The sequence below is a fragment of the Lagenorhynchus albirostris genome, chromosome 3 (assembly GCF_949774975.1).
Source record: "Lagenorhynchus albirostris chromosome 3, mLagAlb1.1, whole genome shotgun sequence".
NCBI classification, from domain to species: Eukaryota; Metazoa; Chordata; class Mammalia; order Artiodactyla; family Delphinidae; genus Lagenorhynchus; species Lagenorhynchus albirostris.
In genome coordinates, this window is record NC_083097.1 from 45,705,058 (window position 1) to 45,723,740 (window position 18,683).

The 18,683-nt window shown below is 35.8% G+C and overlaps 2 pseudogenes; both read left to right on the forward strand.

Moving 5' to 3' along the window:
- The first annotated feature begins 8,205 nt into the window (after positions 1-8,205).
- Positions 8,206-8,835, forward strand: LOC132516833 (cytochrome c oxidase subunit 2-like; annotated as a pseudogene).
- Positions 8,836-9,133: 298 nt separating this feature from the next.
- On the forward strand, positions 9,134-9,792 carry LOC132516834 (ATP synthase subunit a-like; annotated as a pseudogene).
- Positions 9,793-18,683: the final 8,891 nt, after the last annotated feature.

The window sequence follows — 18,683 nt, forward strand, 5'->3', positions numbered from 1 at the left end:
CAAAAACCTACAGTAGCTACACAAAAGAGAAAGCTAAAGACATACAAAACACCACTACAGAAAGTCATAATATCACAAAGGAAGAGAGCAAGAGAAGAACAGAAGAAATACAAACAGCTAGAAACAATAAAAATGGCAATAAGTACCTATCAATAATTACTTTAAAATAAATATATTAAATTCTCCACTCAAAAGACATGGAGTGCCTGAAGGGATAAAATAAAAATTTAAAAGAACCATCTGCAGGCTGGCTACAAAAGACACAAGGGCACACACAGTAAAGGGATGGAAAAAGATATTCCATGCAAATGAAAACTAAAAGAAAGCTAGGGTAAGTATACTTATATCAGACAAAATAGACTTTAAAACAAGAACTGTAACAAGAGACAAAGAAGGGCATTACATAATGAAAACAGTTCAATCAACAAGGTATATAACATTTGTAAATATTCATGTACCCAACATAGGAACACCTAAATATGTAAAGCAAATATTTATAGACCTAAATGAATAAGCCATGCAATACAATAGTAGTATGGGACTTTAAAGCCCCACTTTCATCATTGGATAAATTGTCCCAGTCAGAAGATAAATAAGAAACATCAGCCCTAAATGACACATTAGACCAGATGGACTTAACAGGTATATAAAGAAAATTCTACCCAAGAGATTATAGAGTCTTTTCAAGTGCAAATGGAAGATTCTCTAGGATAGATCATATGGTGGGCCACAAAACAAGTCTTAATAAATTTAAGAAGACTGAAATCATATCAAACATCTTTTTAACCACAATGATATGAAACTAAATATCAATTACTGAAGAATACTGGAAAATTCACAAAGAAGTAGAAATTCAACAATATGCTACTGAATAATCAATGGATCAAAAAAAAATCAAAAAATACCTTGGGGACTTCCTTGGTGGTGCAGTGGTTAAGAATCTTCCTGCCAGAGCAGGGGACAAGAGAAGATCCCACATGTCGCAGAGCAAATAAGCCTGTGTGCCACAACTACTGAGCCTGCGCTCTAGAGCCCACGAGCCACTACTGAGCCCATGTGCCATAACTACTAATGCCCACATGCCTAGAGCCTGTGCTCCGCAACAAGAGAAGCCACCACAATGAGAAGCCGCACACTGCAATGAGGAGTAGCCCCCACTTGCCACAACTAGAGAAAGCCTGTACACAGCAATGAAGACACAATGCAGTCAAAAAAAAAAAAAAACTTGAACAAATGAAAATGGAAATACAACAAACCAAATCTTATGGGATACAGCAAAAGAAGTTCTAAGGGAGAAGTTCATAGCCATAAATACCTACATCAAGAATCAAATATCTCAAATAAAAAAAAAAACCTAACTTACTACTCAAGGAACTAGGAAAAAAAACACTTAAAACCCAGCGTTAGCAGAAGGAAGGAAATAAAGATCAGAATAGAAACAAATGGAGACTAAAAAGACAATAGAAAAAAATCAATGAAACTAAGAGCAGGTTCTTTGAAGATATAAAAAAAATTACAAATATTTAGCTAGACTCACCAAGAAAAAAGAGGACTCAAAATCAGAAATCAAAGACATTACAATGCATACCACAGAAATATAAAGGATTGCAGGAGACTGCTGTGAAGAAGTACACACCATTGAGTTAGGCAACCTAGAAGAAATGGATAAATTCCTAGAAACATAAAAACTACCAAGACTGAATTGTGAAGAAATAGAAAATCTGAATAGAACAATTACCAGTTAGGAGATTGAATCAGTAATCCAAAACCTCCCAACAAACAAAAGTCAAAGACCAGACAGCTTCATTGGTGAATTCTACCAAATATTTAATGAATACCAATCTTCCTCAAACCCTTCAAAAAAAACAGAAAAGGAAACACTTCCAAACTCTTTTTAGAAGGCTAGCATTACCGTGATACCAAAACCAGACAAGGACACCACAAGAAAACTACAGACTACAATCACTGATGAACATAGATGCAAAAATCCTCAAAATATCAGCAAACCGAATTCACTATTAAAAGAATCATTCACCATGATCAAGTGCAACTTATTCCAGAGATTCAAGGATCGTTGAACATTCACAAATCAATGTAGTACATCATATTAATGAAAAGCATTTGACAAAATTCGACATCCATTTATGATAAAAACTCTTAATAAGGTGGATATAAAGGGAACAAACCACAGCATAAAAGGCCATATATGTACATAGCAATAAGGACATACCTATCAGTTACAAGCCCACAGCTAACATCACACTGGTGAAAACCTGAAACCTTTCCTCCAAGATCAGGAAAAAACAAGGATGACTACTCCCACCAGTCTTATTCAACATAGTACTGGAAGTCCTAGCCAGAGCAATTAGCAAGAAAAAGAAATAAAAGGCATACAACTCACTGTCACTATTTGCTGATCTTATACATAGAAAATCCAAAAGATTCCACCTCCAAAAATAATGCAAGAACTAAATAAATTTCAGGATATAAAAATCAGTATGTAAAAATCTGGTGCATTTCTATACACTAACAATGAACTATCAGAAAGATATTAAGAAAGAAATCCCATTTAAAATATCATCAAAAAGGAAAAAAAAACTCAAGAATAAATTTAACCAAGGAGGTGAAAATTTTTGCACGGAAAACCGCAAAACATCGATGAAAAAAAATTGAAGAAAATACAAATAAATAAAGACATTCTATGCTCATGGATTTGAAGAATTAATATGGTTAAAATGTCCATACTACTCCAAGAAATCTATAGAGACATTGCAATCCCTACAAAAATTCCAGTGGCATTTTTCACAGAAATAGAAAAAAATCATAAAAGTGATATAGAACCACAGAAGACCCCCAAATATCCAAAGCAATCTTGAGCAAGAGCAAAGCTGGAGGCATCATGCTCTCTGATTTCAAACTAGACTGTGAAGTTATAGTAATCAAAAAAGTTTGATGTTGGCATAAAAACAAACACATAGCTCAGTGGAACAGTACAGAGAGCCCAGCAGTTAAGTGCACACATATGTGGTCAATTAATTTACAACCAAAGAACTAAGAATCTACAGTGGGAAGAGGACAGGCCCTTCAATAAATGATGCTGGGAAAATTGGACAGCCACATGCAAAAGAATAAAACTGGACGCCTATCTTACACCATTTACAAAAATTAACTCACATTGGCTTAAAAACTTAAATGTAAGACCTGAAACCATAAAACTCCTAGAAGTAAACAAAGGTGGCCATCTCCTTAACATCAGTCTTTGTGATTATTTTTTGGATTTAATATCCAAAACAAAGGTAACTGATAATATTACTGATAGTTAACAGCAAATAAACACAATTCAACACTAAATTATTTATTAAGTACACTGTTAACCCAGCACAGGTATGCACCCAGGGAAAGATTAAAAAAAGTAAAAGGAACTCAGCAAACATAAACCCTCCTGTTTACCAAAAACATCACTTCTAGCATAACTAGAGGCACTGCCTGCTCAGTGATAACTGTTAAGCAGCTGTGGTATCCTGCCCGTGCAGCATAATCATTTGTTCTCTAAATAAGGACTTGTATGAATGGCCACACAAAGGTTTTACTGTCTCTTACTTTCAATCAGTGAAATCGACCTTCCTGTGAAGAGGTAGGAGTAAAAAAATAAGACGAGAAGACCCTATGGAGCTTTAATTAATTAACCCAAATAAATATAACTTAACCACCGAGGAATAATATAATTTTCACGAGGGTTTGACAGTTTTGGTTGAGGTGACTTTGCAGAACAAAAAAACTTCCTAATGATTAAAATCTAGACCTACTAGTCAAAACACATTATCACTTATTGATCCAAATATTTTGATCAATGGAACAAGTTACCCTAGGGACAACAGCACAATCCTATTCTAGAGTTCATATTGACCATAGGGTTTGCAACCTCGATGTTGGGTCTGGATACTCCAATGGTGTAACCGCTATTAAAGTTTCATTTGTTCAACAATTAAAGACCTATGTCATCTGAGTTCAGACCAGAGCAATCCAGGTAGGTTTCTATTACATATTTCTCCCAGTACAAAAGGACAAGAGAAATGAGGCCTACCTTTTAAAAGCACCTTAAAATCAGTTAATGATATAATCTTAACATATAGAAAACATTACCCAAGAACAAGGTTTGTTAGGGTGGTAGAGTCTAGTAATTGCGTAAAACTTAAAAATTTATAACCAGAGGTTCAAATCCTCTCCCTAAAAAACTGTTTATAATTAATATCTTTATACTCATTATCGTTATTCTTCTAGCTGTAGCACTCCTAACATCAATTGAATGAAATATTCTAGGCTATGCAACTTCGAAAAGGACCAAATATCTTTGGAACATATGGCCTACTATAACTTATCTCTGATGCAATCAAATTATTCATCAAAGAGCTACTACAACCAGCTACATCTTCTATTTCCATTTTTATTATCACAGCCATTCTAGCCTTAACTTTAGCCCTAAGCATATGAATTCCCCTACCCATACCCTACCTCCTTACTGATATAAACTTAGGGGTATTTTTTATACTAGCTATGCCAAGCCTAGCTGTCTACTCCATCCTATGATCTGGATGAGCTTCCAATTCAAAATATGCACTAATTGGAGCCCTATGAGCAGTAGCACCAACAATCTCTTATGAAGTAACACTAACAAGCATTCTCCTGTCAATCCTTCGAATAAACGGATCCTTTACCCTCTCAACCCTCATCACAACACGGGAACATTTATAAATAATCTTCCCAGCATGACCACTGGCCATAATATGATTTATTTCTACCCTAGCAGAAACCAATCAAGCCCCCTTCAACCTAACAGAAGGAGAATCTGAACTCATATTGGGCTTCAATGTAGAATATGCAGCAGGCTCATTCACTATATTTTTCTTAGCAGAATATACCAACAACATCATAACAAATATTTTCCCAACAATCCTCTTTCTAGGAGCCCTGCACAACCTCCACACATCAGAACTATACACAACCAACTTCATTATCAAAACACTACTATCAACAATTTCCTTCTTATGAATTTGAGCATTCTATCCTTGATTCTGATATGATCAACTCTACTCCGAAAATGTTGGTTTATATCCTTCCCCTACTAGTAAATCCTGTTATTCTTATTATCATCATAACAGCCATTATCTCAGGAATAACATAAATGTAGTTACCAGTTAACACTGAATTATCTGAATTATCTGAATAATTATCTGAATCGGAGTTGAAATAAGTATACTAGCCATTATTCCCATTAAAATAAAAAAATTCAACCCATGAGTCATGGAAGCATCTATTAAACATTTTCTGATACAAGCCACCGCATCATTATTACTTAGAATAGTGGTTATAATTAACCTATTATATTCCGGCCAATGAACTATTACAAAAATCTTTAACTCAGCAGCATCAATAGTAATAACAATAGCCCTAATCATAAAACTAGGGCTATCTCCATTCCACTTCTGACTATCTGAAGTCACACAAGGCATCTCATTAATAGCAGGCTTAATTTTATTAACATGACAAAACTCGCACCCCATCAGTATTATACCAAATTTCACCATCCATTAACCTAAGTTTAATACTATCTGTATCTATATTATCAATTATAATTGGAGGATGAGGCAGACTAAATAAACCCAATTACGAAAAATCATAGCCTACTCATCAGTCACCCATATAGGGTGAATAACTATAATAAGCTATTATATTGTATAATCCAACTATAACAATCCTAAATCTACTAACCTATATCATAATAATGTTTACCATATTTATACTATTTATTTATAGCTCAGCCACCACTACACTATCACTATCACAGACATGAAATAAAATGCCCATTCACGACCTTTATTCTAATCACCCTATTATCAGCAGGTCTTCCACCACTATCAGGCTTTATACCAAAATAAATAATCATTCAAGAAAGAACAAAAAATAACATTATTTTACCTACATTAATAGGTATTATGACGTTACTTAATCTGTATTTCTTCATATGACTCACATACTCCACAGCACTGACTATATTTCCCTCCACCAACAACATAAAAATAAAATGACAATTTGATTTCACAAAACAAATGATCTTCCTACCAACAGTAATCATTATATCTACAATGCTATTACCACTTACACCAGTCTTTTCAGTAATGGACTAGGAATTTAGGTTAGTATAGACCAAAAGCCTTCAAAACCCTAAATAAGTATAATTTACTTAATTCTTGTTTAATAAGGATGGTAAGACTATATCTTACATCAGTTGAATGCAAATCAAACACTGTAATTAAGCTAAATCCTCACTAGATTGGTGGGCTCACATTTCCCAGGAAATTTTAGTTAAGGCCAAATACTCTAGTCAGCTGGCTTCAATCTACTTCAGGGAAAAACAGGCGGAAGAAGTCCGGGCAGAATTGAAGCTGCTTCTTTGCAATTCAGTATGTTAGACTGACCACAGGACATGGCAAAAAGAGGACTTAACCCCTGTCTTTAGATTTACAGTCTAATGCTTACTTAACCATTTTACCTGTGCTCATGAACCGCTGATTATTCTCAACCAACCACAAAGATATTGGTATTTCATATTTATTATTTGCTGCTTGAGCCGGAATAGCAGGCACTACTCTAAGCCTATTAATTCATGTTGAATTAGGTCAACCCGGAACATTACTTGGAGATGATCAAATTTACAATGTAGTTGTAACAGCCCACGCAGCTTTAATAATCTTTTTTGTAGTTATGCCTATTATAACTGGCGGTTTGGGAGATTGACTAGTCCCATTCATAATTGGAGCACCCCATATAGCCTTCCTCTGCATAAATAATATAAGCGTCTGATACCTTCCATATTCTTTCATACTATTACTCGCATCATCAATAGTTGAACCTGGCACCGGTACAGGCTGAACCATATATCCACATTTAGCTGGAAACCTAGCCCACGCAGGAGCTTCCGTTGACCTTACCATTTCTTCCCTACATTTAGCAGGTGTTTCCTCAATCTTAGGTGCTATTAAGTTTATTACTACAATTATTAATATAAAACCACCCACTCTGTCCCAATACCAAACACCACTATTTGTATGATCCATTCTAATTACAGCTGTATTACTATCACTACCAGTTTTAGCAGCCAGAATTACTATACTATTAACAGACCGAAACCTAGACACAGGGAGAGGTGATCCAATCTTATATCAAGACTTATGTTGATTCTTCGGACACCCTGAAGTTTATATTCTTATTTTACCTGGATTTGGAATAATTCCACATATTGTCAGGAAAAAAAGAACCTTTTGGGTATATAGGTATAGTTTGAGTCTTAATGTCAATCAGCTTCATAGGGTTTACCATGGGAGTCCACCATATGTTTACAGTAGGAATAGATGTTGATACACAAGCATATTTTACATCAGCTACTATAATTTTTGCCATTCCTATATGAGTAAAATATTTAGCTGACTAGTAACACTTCACGGAGGTAATATCAAATGATCCCCTGTCATAATATGAGCTCTTGGCTTCATTTTCCTTTTCACAGTAGAAGGACTAACAGTAATTGTTTTAGTTAATTCAACCCTAAATATTGTCCTTCACAATACATATTATGTAGTTGCACACTTCCACTCTGTATTATCAACAGAAGCAGTATTCACTGTTATAGGAGGCTTCGTACATTTAATCCCACTATTTGCAGGTTATAAACTCAATGAGTCATGAGCAAAAGGTCACTCTGTAATTATATTTGTAGGTGTAAATATAACCTTCTTCCCACAACATTTCCTAGGTCTATCTGGAATACCACAACAATATTCTGACTACCTTGATGCCTACACAACATGAAATAGTATTTCATCAATTGGTTCCTTTATTTCACTAATAGCAGTAATATTAACAATTTTCATAATTTGAGAGGCATTTGCATCAAAATGAGAAGTCTTAACAGTAGGATTAACTACTACAAATTTAGAGTAACTATACTTGATGCCCTCCACCATATCACACATTTGAAGAACCCATTTATGTCAATTTAAAATAGTGAAGAAAGGACGGACTCGAACCCTCTTCTACTGGTTTCAAGCCAATAGCATAACCATTATGTCTTTTTCAATAAATGAGTCATTAGTACAATTTTACATAAGTTTGTCAGTTAAATTATAGGTGAAAGTCCTATATATCTCCATGGCGTATTCCCTCCAACTAGGATTTAAAGATGCAACATCACCCATTATAGAAGAACTTCTACACTTTCATGATCATACATTAATAATATTTTTAATTAGCTCTCTTGTTCTTTACATTATTTCACTTATACTAACAACTAAATTAACACATACAAGCACAATAGATGCACAAGAATTAAAAACTATCTGAACAATTTTACCAGCTAGTATCATAATTTTAATTGCCTTACCATCATTATGAATTCTTTACATGATGGATAAAATTAATAATCCCTCTCTAACTAAAAACCATAGGACACCAATGATACTGAAGCTATGAATATACAGACTATGAAGACTTAAACTTTGACTTCTATATAATTCCTACATCAGATCTAAAACCAGGAGAATTACGACTATTAGAAGTAGATAGCAGAGTAGTTGTTCCTATAGAAATAACAATCCAAATACTAATCTCCTCAAAAGATGTTTTACACTCATGAGCTATACCTTCACTAGGCCTAAAAACAGATGCCATTCCAGGAAGCATGACCAGGTCTATAATACGGACAATGCTCGGAAATTTGTGGGTCATAGCTTTATGCCCATCGTCCTTGAATTAGTACCACTAAAATACTTTGAGAAATGATCTGCATCAATACTATAAATACGTTAAGAAGCTAAATAACGTTAACCTTTTAAGTTAAAGCTTGGGAGTTAATCCTCCCCTTAATGATATGCCGCAACTAGATACATCAACATGATTTATTACTATCCTATCAATAATTCTAGTCCTATTCATTATATTTCAACTAAAAATTTCAAAACATATTTACTATTCAAACTATTCATTATATTTCAACTAAAAATTTCAAAACATATTTTCTATTCAAACCCAGAATCAATATTACCAAAACACTAAAACAACCCACTCCTTTAGAAATAAAATGAATGAAAATTTATTTGCTTCTTTCATTAACAGGGCTTCCTGTTGTTATCTTAATTATCATATTTCCAAGCGTTCTATTTCCTACACCTAATCGACTAATCAAGCATATAACTTCTATTCAAAAGTGATTAGTTCAAATAACATCAAAACAAGTAACAGCTATTCACAATCACAAAGTACAAACCTGAACACTAATACTAATATCACTCATTTATCAGATCAACAAATCTACTAGGAGTACTACCACATTCATTTACACCTACTATACAACTCTCAATAAATCTAGGCATGGCAGTTCCCCTATGGGCAGGGACTGTAATTACAGACTTTTGTCACAAAGTAAAAACATCCCTAGCTCACTTTCTACCACAAGGAACACCAGCTCCTCTTATTTCCATACTAGTTATCATTGAAACTATCAGTTTATTTATTCAATCAATAACCCTGGCCATACACTTGACAGCTAACATCACAGGACACCTGTTGATTCATTTAATTGGAGGAGCAACTCCAGCATTACTAAATATTAGCACTGCCACAGCCTTAATTACATTTATTATCCTTATCTTCCTCACCATTCTCAAATTTGCTGTTGCCATCATTCAAGTCTACATATTTATCCTACTAGGAAGCCTTTACTTACACAATAATACATAATGACCCACCAAACCCATGCATATCATATAGTAAACCCCAGTCCCTGGCCCTTCACAGGAGCTCTTTCAGCCCTGCTAATAACATCAGTCCTAATTATGTGATTTCACTTTAATTCAACATTATTGTCACCAAGCCCACTAACAAATACCTTAACAATATATCAATGATGTTGAGACACCATCCAAGAAAGCACTTTCCAAGGCCATCATATACCAATTGTTCTAAAAGGACTTTGATATGGAATAATCCTATTATTTCATAAGTCCTCTTTCTTTACTGGCTTTTTCTAAGTTCTTTAACCACTCAAGCCTTGCCTCCACACCTGAGCTAGGAGGATGCTGACCACCAACAGGCATCTGTCCCCTAAATCCACTAGAAGTTCAACTCATCAATACCTCTGTACTATTAGCCTCTGGGGTATCCATTACCTGAGTCCACTACAGCCTCATAGAAGGAAACTGCAAACACATGATTTAAACTCTTTTTATTACAATTGCTTTAGGTGTTTTTTTACACTTCTACAAGCCTCAGAATATTATGAAGCATCTTTTACAATCTCAGATGGAGTGTATGTATCAACTTTCTTCATAGCTATAGGATTTCACAGACTACATGTAATTATTGGCTCTACCTTCCTTATTGTCTGCCTCTTATGTCAATTAAAACATCATTTTAGGGCTTCCCTGGTGGCGCAGTTGTTGAGAGTCCGCCTGCTGATGCAGGGGACATGGGTTCGTGCCCCGGTCTGGGAGGATCCCACATGCCGCAGAGCGGCTGGCCCGTGAGCCATGACCGCTGAGCCTGCGCGTCCGGAGCCTGTGCTCCGCGACGGGAGAGGCCACAGCGGTGAGAGGCCCGCGTACCGCAAAAAAAAAAAAACACATCATTTTACATCTAATCATCATTTAGTCTTCAAAGTCACTGCCTGATACTGACATTCTGTAGATGTACTATGACTATTCCTTTATGTATCTATTTTTTGATGAGGATCTTATTCTTTTAGTATTAAATAGTACAATTGACTTCCCATCAGTTTTGGTATAATCTGAAAAAGAATAATAAACCTGATACTGACATTAATTACAAATATAGCACTAGCCTCATTTCTTGTATTCGTCGCATTTTGACTCCCTCAATTAAATATTTATACAGAAAAAGCAAGTCCCTATGAGTGCGGATTTGACCCCCATAGGATCAGCCCATCTACTCTTTTCCATAAAATTTTTCCTAGTAGCTACTACATTTCTCCTTTTCGACTTAGAAACTGATCTTCTTTTACCCCTACCATAAGCATCTCAAACAATCTAAAAACTATACTCATTATAGCACTATTCCTAATCTTATCACTAGCAACAAGCCTAGACTACAAATGAATCCAAAAAGGACTAGAATGAACTGAATATGGTAATTAGTTTAAAATAAAATAAATGATTTTGACTCATTAGAATATGATTAAGTTCATAATTACCAAATGCCTTTAGTTTATATATAAATATTGTTACAGTATTTATAGTATCTCTCATAGGGTTATTAATATATCAGTCTCACCTAATATCCTCACTACTATGCCTAAAAGATATAATATTATCACTATTTATTATAGCAACCCTAATAATCCTAAACACAAATTTTACCTTGGCCAGCATAATACCAATCGTTCTGCTACTCTTCACCGTCTTCAAAGCTGCACTCAGACTATCCCTACTGGTAATAGTATCAAACACATATGGCACTGATTAAGTACAAAACCTTAAACATCTCCAATGTTAAAAATTATTATCCCTGCAATTATATTAATACCACCAGCATGACTATCAAAAAGCAACATAATCTGAATTAACACTACAGTACATAGCCTATTAATTCGTTTCATAAGCCTTTTTCTCCTAAACCAATTCAACGATAAAAATCTTAACTTTTCACTAGTTTTTCCTCCAACTCCTTATTAGCACCATTTTTAATTTTAACATGACTCTTACCATTAATACTAATAGCCAGCCAATTTCACCTGTTCAAAGAATCATTAACCTGGAAAAAAATTATATATTACTATGCTAGTAAAACTACAAATATTCCTAATTATAACATTTGCTGCCACACAGAACAAATCTTATTTTATATTTTATTTGAAGCAACACTAGTCCCAACACTTATCTTCATTACCCAATAGGGCAATCAAACAGAACAACTTAATGCAGGACTTTATTTCTTATTTTATACACTAGTAGGGTCCCTCTCACTCTTAGTAGCATTAGTATATATTCAGAATATCACAGGCTCATTAATTTTCTAATAATCCAATATTGAACTCAAGCAATATCCAACACCTGATCCAACGTTTTCATATGATTAGTATGCATAACAGCCTTTATAGTAAAAATACCCCTATATGGTCTCCACTTTTGATTACCTAAAGCACATGTAGAAGCCCCCATTGCAGGGTCTGTAGACCTTGCAGCCATACTGCTAAAACTTAGAGGTTATGGTATATTGCTAGTTACAAAAATATTAAATCCATTAACGGACTTTATATCATATCCCTCCCTCATACTCTCTTTATGAGGAATAATTATAACCAGTTCAATTTGCTTAACGCCAAACAGACCTAAAATCGCTATTCCTCTGTTAGTTATATAGATTTAGTTATCGTAGCTGTTCTTATCCAACACCTTGAAACTATATAGAAGCTACCACTCTAATAATTGCTCACAGCCTCACATCATCTACACTATTCTGCTTAGCAAATTCAAATTATGAAAGTATCCACAGCCAAACAATAATTCTAGCCTGAGACTTACAGACATTTCTCCCATTAATTTCAACATGATGACTATTAGCAAGCCTAACAAACTTAGCTCTACCCCCAACTACCAACCTATCAGAGTTATTTGTAGTAATATTACATATTATTTCATGATCAAACATTACCATTATCTTAATAGCAATTAATATAATTACTGCCCTATACTCCCTATATATGTTAACCATAACACAATGAGACAAATATACACATAATATCAACAATATCAAACCATCATTTGCACTAGAAAATGCCCTCATAACCCTTCACCTGTTACCTCTATTACTCCTATCATTAAACCCCAAAATCATTTTAGGGCCCTTGTACTGTAAATTTAGTTAAAAAAACACTAGATTGTAAATCTAGTAACAGAAGACTAGATCTTCTCATTTACCAAAAAATTATGCAAGAACTGCTAATTCATGCCTCCATACCTAACAGTATGGTTTTTTCAAGCTTTTAAACGATAGCAGTGACTTCCCTGGTGGCGCAGTGGTTAAGAATCTGCCTGCCAGTGCAGGGAACACAGGTTCAAGCCCTGGTCCGGGATGATCCCATATGCCATGGAGCAACTAAGCCCATGTGCCACAACTACTGAGCCTGCGCTCTAGAGCCCAAGATTCACAACTACTAAGCCTGTGTGCCACAACTACTGCATCTTGCATGCCTAGAGAGCCTGTGCTCCACAACAAAGAGTAGCCCTCACTTGCCACAACTAGAGAAAGCCCGCACACAGCAGCAAAGACCCAATGCAGCCAATAAATAAATAAATTTATATTTAAAAAAAAAAGGATAGCAGTTATCCATTGGTCTTAGGAACCAAAAAATTGGTACAACTCCCAATAAAAGTAATAAGCTTATTTACCTTCTTAACACTAGTCACACTATTTATGTTAACAATTCCAATTACAATAACAAACTGTAACATTTACAAAAGTAACATATATCCACCCTACATAAAAGCCACTATTTCATATGCTTTTATTACCAGCCTAATTCCAATAATAATGTTTATTCACACAGAATAATAATTATCTCAAACTGACATTGAATCACAGTCCAATGGAAAAATAAACAAATTGGACTACATCAAACTACAAAGCTTCTGCACAGCAAAGAAAATCATTAACAAGATGAAAAGACAATCTACTTCAAGAGAGACCGCGATAGTGAGAGGTCCGTGCACCGTGATGAAGAGTGACCCCCGCTTGCCACAACTAGAGAAAGCCCTTGCACATAAATGAAGATGCAACACACCAAAAATAAATAAATTAATTAATAAACTCCTACCCACAACATCTTCTTAAAAAAAAAAAAAGCAATCTACTTAGAGAAAATATTTGCCAGTCATGTATCTGACAAGGGGTTAATATGCAGAATATATTAAAAAACTCATAAACTCAATAGCAGAAAAAGTATGATTTTTAAAAATGGGCAGAAGATCTGAATAGACATGTTTCCAAAGAAGAGATACAGATGAACAAGAGGTACATGAAAAGATGCTCAGCATCACTAATCATCAGGGAAATGTAAATCAAAACCACAATGAGATATTACCTCACACCTGTTAGAATGGCTATTATCAAAAAGAAAATGTTCCCCGAGCTGCAGTGTCAGCACAGCAGTTTCACACTAGGAACTCTGGTCTGAAGTGCCTGGGGACAAGGTCTCTGCACATGGCACCATATGAATAAGTGAAACTAGAGAAAGAACAAATGAAAAAAAATACATATATATATATATATATATGGGAAAAAGAAGACCAGAAAAGAGTGAGCAACCTGCCCAAGGTCACAAACAACCACACTCAGTAACAGTGAAAGCAACATAAAGACTGGGTAAAAGAGGAAAGAATCCCCATCACTTTTTAGCATCATCAAACCCCTGTGTCTCTATCCACCACAGTGAGAAACCAGAAGGTGTTGGAGACAAGATGGCCTAGTAGGACTTGAGTTCAACTCCCCTCACAAAAACACCAAAATCACAGCTAACTGCTGAACAACCATTGACAAAAAAGACTGGAACCTACAAAAAAGGATATTCTACATCCAAAGACAAAGAAGAAACCACAATGAGACAGTAGGAGGAGTGCATTTGCAATACAATCCAACCCTATACCCACTGGGTGGGCAAAACACAAACTGGAAAATAATTATATTGCAGAGGTTCTCTTACAGGAGTGAAAGTTCTGAGCCCCACCTCAGGGTCCCCAGCCTGAGGGTATGGAAATGGGAGAAGGAGCCCCCTGAGCATTTGGCTTTGAAGGCCAGTGGGGCTTGGAACTCCACAGGACTAGGGGAAACAAACTCCACACTTGGAGGCACACACAAGGTATCATGCACACCAGGACTGAGGGAAAAAGGAGTGACTTCATAGGATCGTAGGCCAGATCTACCTGCTTGTCTTGGAGGGTCTCCTGGGGAGGTGGGGGTGGCAGCTGTGGTTCACTGTGGGGACAAGGACACTAGTGGCAGAGGTACTGGGGAGTACTCATTAGCATGAACTCTCCTAGAGGCTGCCATTTTGTCATCAATACCCAGCCTCACCCAACAGCCTGTAGGCTCCAGTGTTGAGACACATCAGGCCAAACAACAAACAGGGTGGGAACACAGCCCCACCCATCAGCAGCCAGGCTGCCTAAAGTCTTCCTGAGCTCACAGCAACCTCTATACATATCACTTGACACAGCCCTGCCCACCAGAGGGACGAGACCCAATCCTTCCCACCAGGAAGCCTGCACATGACTCTTAGACCAGCCTCACCCACCAGGGGGCAGACTCTAGATGCAAAAGGAACTACAATCCTGCAGCATGCAGAATGAAGACTTTAAACAGAGAAAGTTAGACAAAATGAGAGGGCAGAGGAATATGTTCCAGATGAAGCAACAAAATATAACCCCAGAAGAACAACTAATTAAAGTGGAGATAGGCAATATACCTGAACAAGAATTCAGAGCAATGATAGTAAAGATGATACAAGATATCAGAAAAAGAATGGAGGAACAGATTGAGAAGATACAAGAAATGATTAACAGAGAGCTAGAAGATATAAGGAACAAACAAACAGAGTTGAACAATACAATAACTGAAATAAAAAAAAACACTAGAAGGAATCAATAGCAGAATAAATGAGGAGGAAGAACGATAAGTGAGCTGGAAGACAGAATGATGGAAATCACTGCCACAGAACAGAACAAAGAAAAAAGAATGAAAAGGAATGAGGACAGTTTAAGAGACCTCAGGACAATATTAAACACACCAACATTATAGGGTTCTGAGGAGGAGAAGAGAGAGAAAGGGCCTGAGAAAATATTTGAAGAGATAATAACCAAAAACTTCCCCAACATGGGAAAAGAAACACTCAAGTCCAGGAAGTGCAGAGAGTTGCATACAGGATAAACCCAAGGAAGAATATGCCGAGACACATTTTAACACATTATTGACCAGAGATGTATTAATAAGTCTTTTGTTATCTGAACATTACTGACCGGAAATGTATCAATACGTTTTTAGAGAGTGATATAATTAACATCACCGTGTGAAATTGTTAGAGCTTAAAATTGATCAAGGGTTCATTATACAACTTATGATTGTTGTTATCATTCACATTTTGCTCCATCAGGTTTTTGTTCCAACTTTGTGTATATTATAAATGCAAGTTTATTACTATAAAATTTTCAAAAATGACACATCAGAAAATTTTGAGTGAAGAATAATTTTTCAGTGAATTTTATTCATATACTTTCTGATTGTCTGAGTGACATATATACTAGTGTCTCAGAAGATGATAGTTCTTCAGAATATAGCTCTGATTCAGACAATGTGAATATTAGACCAACAAAAAGACAAAACATTTTAGTGATTGATTCTGATATGGAAAGTGAAAATGAAACTCATGGTGCTGTAGAATGCTCCTTTGCTTCTACAGAAGAGTGGATGGGGACAACATTTCATGAAAATTAGAAGACTTTACAGGTGTGCCAGGGGTAACTGTTGAATGTAATAACCTGCAAAATGTCAGTGAAATAACAATTTTTTTTTTTTTTGTGCAGTACACGGGCATCTATCTCACTGTTGTGGCCTCTCCCGTTGCAGAGCACAGGCTCCGGATGCACAGGCTCAGCGGCCATGGCTTACGGGCCCAGCCACTGCGTGGCATGTGGGATCTTCCCGGACCAGGGCACAAACCCGCATCCCCTGAATCGGCAGGCAGACTCTCAACCACTGCGCCACCAGGGAAGCCTGAAATAACAATTTTTGGTAACGACTTTTTCGAGTTGGTCACTTCTAAAAAAAACTTGTATTGGCAACAGAATGAAAAATCATATAAAAAGTATGACAAGGCTTTAAAATGGACTGATGTAACCAATAGTGACATGAAGAAGTTTCTTGGATTAATAATTTTGATAGCACAAATAAGAAATTCACACTGGAAAGAATACTGGCCGACTTATCCCTTACTTGAAACACCGATCTTTTCAAAGATTATGACGAGAAGAAGGTTTGAACAAATAATGACATTTCTTCACTTTCATGATAACTTGGAAACTCCACTTCTTGCAGACAGAATTTCAAAAGTTAAACTTCTTTTGGATTATTTTCTTCCAAAATTTCAATCGATCTATATACCCAAACAAAAGCTATCACTTGATGAGGCAATGATAAAATGGAGAGGATGACTCCGATTCAAAACCTATAATTCTGGAAAACTTACAAAATATGAAATTTTGGTCAGGATGTTTAGTGAAAGTGAAACTGGATGTATATGCAACCTTGAGATTTAGAAGGGTAAAGGAAAGAAAGTGCAAGAAACAATATTATCAGTCCTACAACCTTATCTTGGTTCATGGCACCATATTTAGCAAGACAATTATTACAACAATGTGTCCACATCTGAAATATTGTTGAAGAATAAAACCAGAGTCTGTGGGACTATAAGAGAGAATCATGGTCTACTAAACTAATTAAAGGAGAAATCTAAAAATCTACAGAGAGGAGAAATGACATTCTTACAGAAGGGAGAAGTGATTCTTCTTATATGGAAAGACAAGAAGCTAGCCTGCATGGTGACAAGTATTCATGTTGCCTCCATAGCATCTATAGGAAAGGAAGACAGGAGGACCGGCCGTGAGATAACTAAGTCCACTTGTATGTTAGAGTATAATAAATATAGGAAAGTAATTGATTGATCTGATCAATATCTAGCAAACTTCAATATCCTCCAGAAAACTCTAAAATGATATAAGAAAGTGGGTGTCTATTTGAGTAACTGCAGTTTATTCAATGTGTTTAAATTTTATTGTAGCCTTAATGCACAGAATAAAATGACTTTCAAGCAATTTTTGTTAGCAGTAGCTAGAAAATAGGTAACTGACCATTCTTGTGAATGTAGTGGTAGTTCCACACCTGGTTCTTCTTGTGCTGTTTCTAAAAGAGCCCCCTACAAAGATCCACCTTGTTGACAATCAGGTAAAATAAAAGAACATAATCTAGAGGAAATAATACCAACAGGACAAAAAAAAGAAAAAAACCCTCCAGAAAGTGTAGAATCTGCTCTTCAAGGGAAAAGTGCAGTGAAACACAGTATATTTGTAACAGATATTCTGTTCCCCTGCACAGAGGTGCCTGCTATACTGCCTATCACAGTCTAACAGAATATTAGAATGCTTTAGTAAGACACATAAAAGTTTCAAATAAATACATTAAGTGCAAAAAAAGTTGTTGATATTTACACACATGTGGGTGTTTCAATATTCACTTACATAAGAAATCACTGGGCACAAGTGTTAGTTTCTGCAAAAATCCCCTGGTCGATAACGTGTGAATCAAACTGACAAAAATTAAACACAAAGAAAAAATATTAAGAGCAACAAGGGAAAAGCAACAAATTACACACAAGGGAAACCCCATAAGGATGTGAGCTGATTTTTCAGCAGAAACTCTGCAGGCCAGAAAAGAGTGACATGATATATTTAAAGTGATGAAAGGGAAAACCTACAAGTAAGAATACTCTACCCAGCAAGGCTCACATTCAGATTCAGTGGAGAACTCAAAAGCTTTACAGACATGCAAAAGCTAAGAGAATTTAGCAC